The following is a 6,763-nucleotide window of genomic DNA, read 5'->3' as shown; positions in this document are numbered from 1 at the left end:
ATATTAGCTATAGCTGCTAGCTAGGGGGGAAATCCTTGCGCATCTAGCTTAAGTATGTGCTAAATAATTACCTACTTCTTATTATTATCTAGCTTTTATAAGTTAGCTGTATAATTAGCTTAGAAAGGTTGTCTAGTGTGTTAGTTACTTATTATTTTTTAAAAGACTTTATAAATAACTACAGTGTGTTACTTAGAAAGTGTTGCGTTTTATTTAAAAGCTTAAAGTATAAGCTGCATCTAACATTCTTTTAACACGTCTAAGTAGTGTTATTAGGAATACATTAGTGTAAGAAGAGTAGTGTAGTAGGGTCTTAGCAAAAGTAAGCAACTTAGGTGTGTAAGCAACTCGCCTATAAAGTACGTTATTTAATTATTTAAGTTATTTAGTTTATTTAGATTATTTAGATTATTTAGATTATTTAGTTAGATTAGATTATTTAGTTAAATTATTTTACTTAGTTAAATTATTTTACTTAGTTTACTAAGTTTATCTAAATATAGTAGTCTAAGTAAAATAATAAAAATAAAGTTAAAAGTGCTATAAATTTTAAATAGCTAATTAAGACTTATGTTATACTTTTATACTATTTTTAGTAAATAGTAATTACTATTACTAGAGCTAAAAGGTTGCATAGTAATTACTATTACTATTGTAATTACTATTACTATAGTAAACAGCAACCCTGCCTGTCGCCTTTGCACTATTGCCTGTCTTAATTCTCTTTGTTATACTAAGATGCGTTCTTATAGTGCCTGTTGTTTAAGCAGTTCCTCTTATGTAATAACTTTGTTATTAGACAAGTGCGTAGAGTGTGTATAGAAGGGGAGTTGTTATAATGTTTTTGTGTCTAATGCTGCGTAGGATTGCCTAGAGCAGGAATGTAAGAAACTGTTAGCAGAGCTAGAAGCAGTCTAAAAGGATAAGATGCGCAAGAAAGAAAAAAAAGTGTATAAAAAAAGTTACTAAAGTGTTTTTAGTTAATTGTTTTTTATTAGAAAAGAGCTTATAAGCAGTTAAAAGTGCTAGAGGATTAAAGGGCAAAGTATCTAAAAGAAGACCTTTTGTCCTTAGATAAGCTTAAAGCGCTTAAGGTAGAGGCTGCAGGTCTTTCTTCTTCTTAGCCTATATTAAAGGGTTGCAAACCTCTTACATCACAGCTAGCTAATGCTGCTGTAGTTTTAACTAATAATAATGTTTTTTAGACTAGAGAGCTTTCTCTAGGGTAGTTTTGTTTAGAAGGGACTCTAAGTATTTATAGAGAACTAAAGAGGTGTTTAACAGGCTTTTAATAGGTTCTTAGGTGCTTTTACTAGTAGGCTATCTTTTCTATTTAATTAGGTACTTGCTTTCTTAGTAGTTTAAAATTTATTCTACTTTATATTCCTTTTCTTCCTCCTTCTATCTAGTAGTTGCTAGTTAAATAGTCTTAAGTGTAAGTTTAAGCTTAAAGATGTAGAACTAAGGGTGTATTCTTATTTTTTTAGGCAGCTTAAGTTTATAAATGCTAGAGCGTGTTTATATAACTCTATAAAGTTCTATGTGTTTTTTAGCAAGCTTTCTAGAGAGTCTTAGTGTTTTAAGACTCTTTATGTCTAAATACATGTAGTTATTAAAGTATATCTCTAGCGCTAGTTGCTTTTTCTAGTTTACTACTTTTTTTATAGCATCCTAAGCTAACTATGCTTTTCTAGTTAATTTTTAATGTAGTTCTAAAAGTTTAGTTGTCTAATTTATAGCCTCTAAGGGGTCTGTTAGCTGGGTGGAATGTAGCTTATACTGCAGGGAGTACCTAAAATTAGCTTTATATAGGGTTTCCTTAGTTATAGCTAATTCTGTAGTGTTAATAGTAAGTTGCGCTATTAGCAGCTATTTTGCCTAGTTATTCTGTTTATAGGACACGTATTTGCGCAGGTATTTCTCTACTTCTGTGTTTACTTTTTCTGTTTGTCTGTTTATTTACAAGTAGTAGGCTGTAAAGAGCTTATAATTAATTCTAAGATGTCTAACTACTACTGCCTAATATTTACTTGTAAATAGCTTATCTTAATTAGAGATAATAGTCTTAGAGTAACTATAAGTAGCTAAGACATTCTTTTTTAGTTTAAACATAAATTCTTTAGCTATAATGCTCTTTTCTAAAGGCTATAAGTAAACAAATTTTGTAGTTTTATCTATAACTTATGTAATTATATTATAGAGTCTTTCTATGCTAGGTTCTTATAATAGTAGTAATTTAGTAATAAAGTCTATAGCTATTATAGTCTATCGTTAACTTAGTGCTGTAATTAGTTAGAGGAATCTATAGGGTTTATGCTGTTGTAAGTTGTTTTTATTATAAATGTTGCATTTCTATAAAACTTTAGTGCACAGGTGCTTTAATTAGAGTACTTTTTAGAGTATAGCATCTTTAATCTTTTTTTATAGTAATCTAATTCCTAGGTGTCTAAACATAGGAGCTTTATAATACTTTTTTATTAAGTTTTTTTATCCTTATTTAACTATTATAAAAGAACATAGTAGTTTTTTTTAGTTTAGTCCTTTATCAACTAGCCCTTCTAAGGTTTCTTTAAAGATTGCAAATTTTTTAGAATTTTCTTTATTTTTTTTAAAGTAGTTAGGGCGCTGGCTAAGAGCGTCTACTTATTAGTTACTGCTTTCTGCTACGTGCTTAATAACAAAGTTAAACTATACTAATTTTATAGCCTATTGTATATGCATTAGTAAAAGTTTTTTAGTAGTAAAAAAAGTAATAAAGTTTACATAGTTAGTAAAAATTATAAATTACTAACTAAAACTTTGAAGCTTAACTTTCTAATTTTTACATGCAGTAACTATAGCTTTTAATTCTTTATTAGGGATAGTATACTTCTGTTTTAATAGTGTAAACTTTGCTAAGTAATAGGCTACTAGGTGCTATTAACTATTCTCTTGTTTCTAGGAGAGTGCTGCTCCTTCTGCTCTTAGAGAAGCATTAGTGTGTACTTTTATTTCTAGCATAGAGTTGTACATTTTAAGAATAGGGTAATTTGTTATAATTTATTTTAATTCTTAAAAGGCATTCTCTATTTCTGTTATTTATAGGAATTTCTAAGTAGATTTTTCCTTAGAAGTAGCATCTGTAAGGGGTAGCGTAATTTTTAAATAGTCCTTAATTATTCTTCGCACGTAGCTAGTAAGGCCTAGAAACTCTTTAATTTCTGTAACAGTTTTTAGAGTTAGCTATTTAAGTACTTTATTTACTTTAGCTAGGCCTATTTTTATTTCTTCTTTATTAATAATAAATCTAAGGTAGTTAGTTTTTTATATGTTAAATTTATATTTTTCTAGCTATAGATAAAGTCTGTATTTTTAAAGCTTATTTAGCACTAGTTGTACCTTTGCTACATAGTCTAGTTTATCTTTCTTAGTGTATATAAGAATGTTATCTAGATATACTAGAATAAAGATGTCTAGGTATAGATTAAGTGCTGTGTTAATTACTCTTTAAAAAGTTGCTAGAGCGTTAGTAAGTCTAAATAGCATAATAAAAAGCTTATAAAGGGCTTATAAAGTTGTAAAGGCTATTATCTATTTATGTTTTTTTATCCTTATTTTATTAAATCTATTCTAGACATTAAACTTTATAAAGTGCATAGTTCTCTTTAACTAATTTATAATATTCTAAATAATAGAAAAGAGGAACTAATCTCTTATAGTATTTTTATTAAGAGTTTAATAGTCTTAGTAAACTTTAATCTTTATATTTTTCTTTCTTGCAAAGACTACTGCTAATGCTATAAAGCTTTTACTTTCTTAGATATAGCCTCTTACTAGCATGCAATCTATGTATTCTTATAGTGCTTTTTTCTAAGCTGCTGTAAGAGGGCGCAGTTTATATGTCTTTAGCTAAGGATTAAGTTTAAAGTTAATTGCGTAATCCTAGAGTTAATGTAAGAGTAATTCTTTTAAATTCTTAAAAGTTATAAACATGTCTTTGTAGCTATAGTACTCTTTTAAGAGTTCCTTCTTAGGTTCTTCTATAATTTAGTAGATTTCTACCTAGTTTAGATTTCTTTCTTTTTTAAATTTCTTAAAAGAGACTTTCTTTAGCTATTTTTTTATTATACAGACAGCATGTGCTTTTAGTTCCTAGCAAAGGAACTTCTAGGGTTTTGTTTCTTGTTAGAGGTAGTCTAGTTCTTGTTAGGCCTATATGTAAGTTAGGGGGTTGTACTTATAGCTTGTTAGTTATACTATCTATGTATGTTTAAATTTAGGTTGTATTAACATTATCTACTAGTTAATGCTAGGGTTGTGTTTATAAAGCTAGTTATATTCTAGTATAACTTGGTATTTTCCTCTAAGTAGTAGTATGCTAAATAATATCTAGTTATCTGTGCCTTTAGCTTCTATAATTAATTCTATAGTTTTAAGTTGTATTTTTCCTCTACTAAACTTAATTAATAATGTGTTAGCTAGGGATACTTAAAAGAGGTTTTTTTTATTTAGAAGTAAATCTTGTTCTAGTTAACTTAGGTAGAGTTAATTACTGTAAATGTGCATCTGCTGTCTATTAGCGCAAGGCCTTTCTATTTACAGCCTATGTATCTTAAGGTAATCTTAGCTGTTAGGCTTCTTCTAGGTCCTTATTTTACTATAATTAGAACTTTTATATTATAGTAAACTTTATTATAGTTTATGCTAACATTATATTTTTTTAGTGCTTAGAAGGTAGTGTATCTGTTTAGCTACTTAGTTAGCTGTAACCTTAAATTCTTAGTAGTCTTTTACTATGCAGTCTTCTACTAGGCAATTAATGCTTTCTACTCTATAGTAGTATAAAAGTTAATTATTCTGTTAGTTAGCTTTTTATTAGAAATAGTAGAAGGCGTAATTAGGGGCGTTGTTGCATTTAGTCTAGGGCTTCTTTTTATAGAGTAGACCTGTGCTATAGTGCTAGCAGTTTAGCATTTTGCATGTTATAGCTAGCCTAGTTAGGGTGTCTATAAATCTTTTACTCTCCTACGCGCCTATTAGCTACTAGCTAGCTTAGTGCTTAGTTAGCTAATGTTAGACACAATATTTATTTATATATAAGTACTAGGTGTATAGGCATTGTTTAAGATTTGTGCAGATAGGTATAGGTTATACTTAAGCCTATTAGGGGTATTCTTTTGTCTAAATTATTTGTAAGGGATAATTCCTATACTTGCATTAAAAGTTGTTATGTTTTTTACTTCTACATAGAATGCAGTATCTATAGATTTGTTGTTCCTCTAGCTTCTTCTTTGTTACTGCTAGTGCTAGGGGTGGCGTATCTAGTTGTTTATTTAACAGTGCTAGGGTCTAAAGAAGTGCTAGGTGCTAGTTAAGGCCTTTTTCTTTTACTAGTATTTTTTTAAAGAATTTCTATTATTTTTTTTATTTAATATCTTATAATAAACTATAGCAATTTTTTAATAACTTTATAAGTGTTATAGTTGTTATCTAGAGTTACTTTATAAAGTCCTGTTCTGCAGGGGTTATAGTTATAAGAGCCTCTGCACTTCTAGTAATCTTCTTACTTAAACTGTTACTTAAGTTCTTTTAGCAGAATGCTTAACCTATTTTATTTAAAAAAGTATTATTTTTCTTTTCTTTTTACATTTTTAACATAGTTAGTTACTTACATTAGATTCTGCTATCCTTTAAGAACTGCAGCTTGTTTAATAGCCCTAGAGATATTGTCTTCTTTTTAGACCTCTACCTTTTAATAGTCTACTAGATAGTTAGAGGATTTGTAATTAGCTCTGCATCTCTAGCAAAGTTGTTTATTAAGCCTATTATGTATTTTTTTATGTGTTAAGCCTTTATTAGCATACATAGCTTTTATAGCTAACCTAATATTTTTATTCTTTAGTTGCTTAGAGTCTAGACATTTCTAACAAAAGTAGCCTACTTTTTTATAGTCAATGCATGCCTTTTTTTTAAGCTATTTCTTTTATTCCTTGTTTAGAGGTGGCCTTACACTTCTAAAAGGACTACTTTTTTTTAGAGAAGCTACATGTATGCTTAGCGTAACTAAGGTCTATAAGTTTGCTATTAAACTATAAAGTCTCTTTTTTTTAAAAAAAAACTAGTTAAGTTTTAAACTTATTACACTTGTTTTTTTCTTTTTATATTATTTAGCATGTCTTTTATTATAAGTAAGTGCTTTCTTAATATAATCCTTAAAGCTCTTAGGCTTTTTTATATAAGTAAATTTATCTTTAATTATGTCTAAAAGCCTGTTATAGAACATCTATTTTATTACTCTTTTGTCTGTCTATCTGCAGATGGCTAGCAGCTTCTTAAAGCAGGCTGCATAGTGTTAGACAGAACTTTTTCTTTATTATAGAGAGTCTATTTTATTAACTGCACATTTTTTTAAATTAACTAGCCTGTAGATTGCAGTTAAGGCTGCTTTAAAAAAGTTAAAGTTTTTAAAAACTTTCTATGTTTCTAGTAATAAAGGCTTACTATTTACTTAATAATTTATCTAATTATTAGCATAAAGTTAGAACTATATAGCAGGTAATCCTTTTAGGTGTAGGCTTATTTATAAAATTATTTCTTTGTTTATTTTAAAAGCACCTTTGTTGTATTACATGTAGAGGTAACACTTTATAAAAAAGAGTTTTAAGTCTTTAGCAAAGCTATTAAATGCTTTAGAAGGGGTAAGGTGTAGAGTCTTCTTTAATTTAACACTAGTTCTTTCTTGTGTAATGTTTCTAAGGTTAGCTACTTTTAGCTAAAGGGCCTG

The sequence above is a fragment of the Lindgomyces ingoldianus genome (genome assembly GCF_010093535.1).
Source record: "Lindgomyces ingoldianus strain ATCC 200398 unplaced genomic scaffold BDR25scaffold_31, whole genome shotgun sequence".
Lineage (NCBI taxonomy): Eukaryota > Fungi > Ascomycota > Dothideomycetes > Pleosporales > Lindgomycetaceae > Lindgomyces > Lindgomyces ingoldianus.
Note: the sequence above shows the minus strand (reverse complement) of the source record.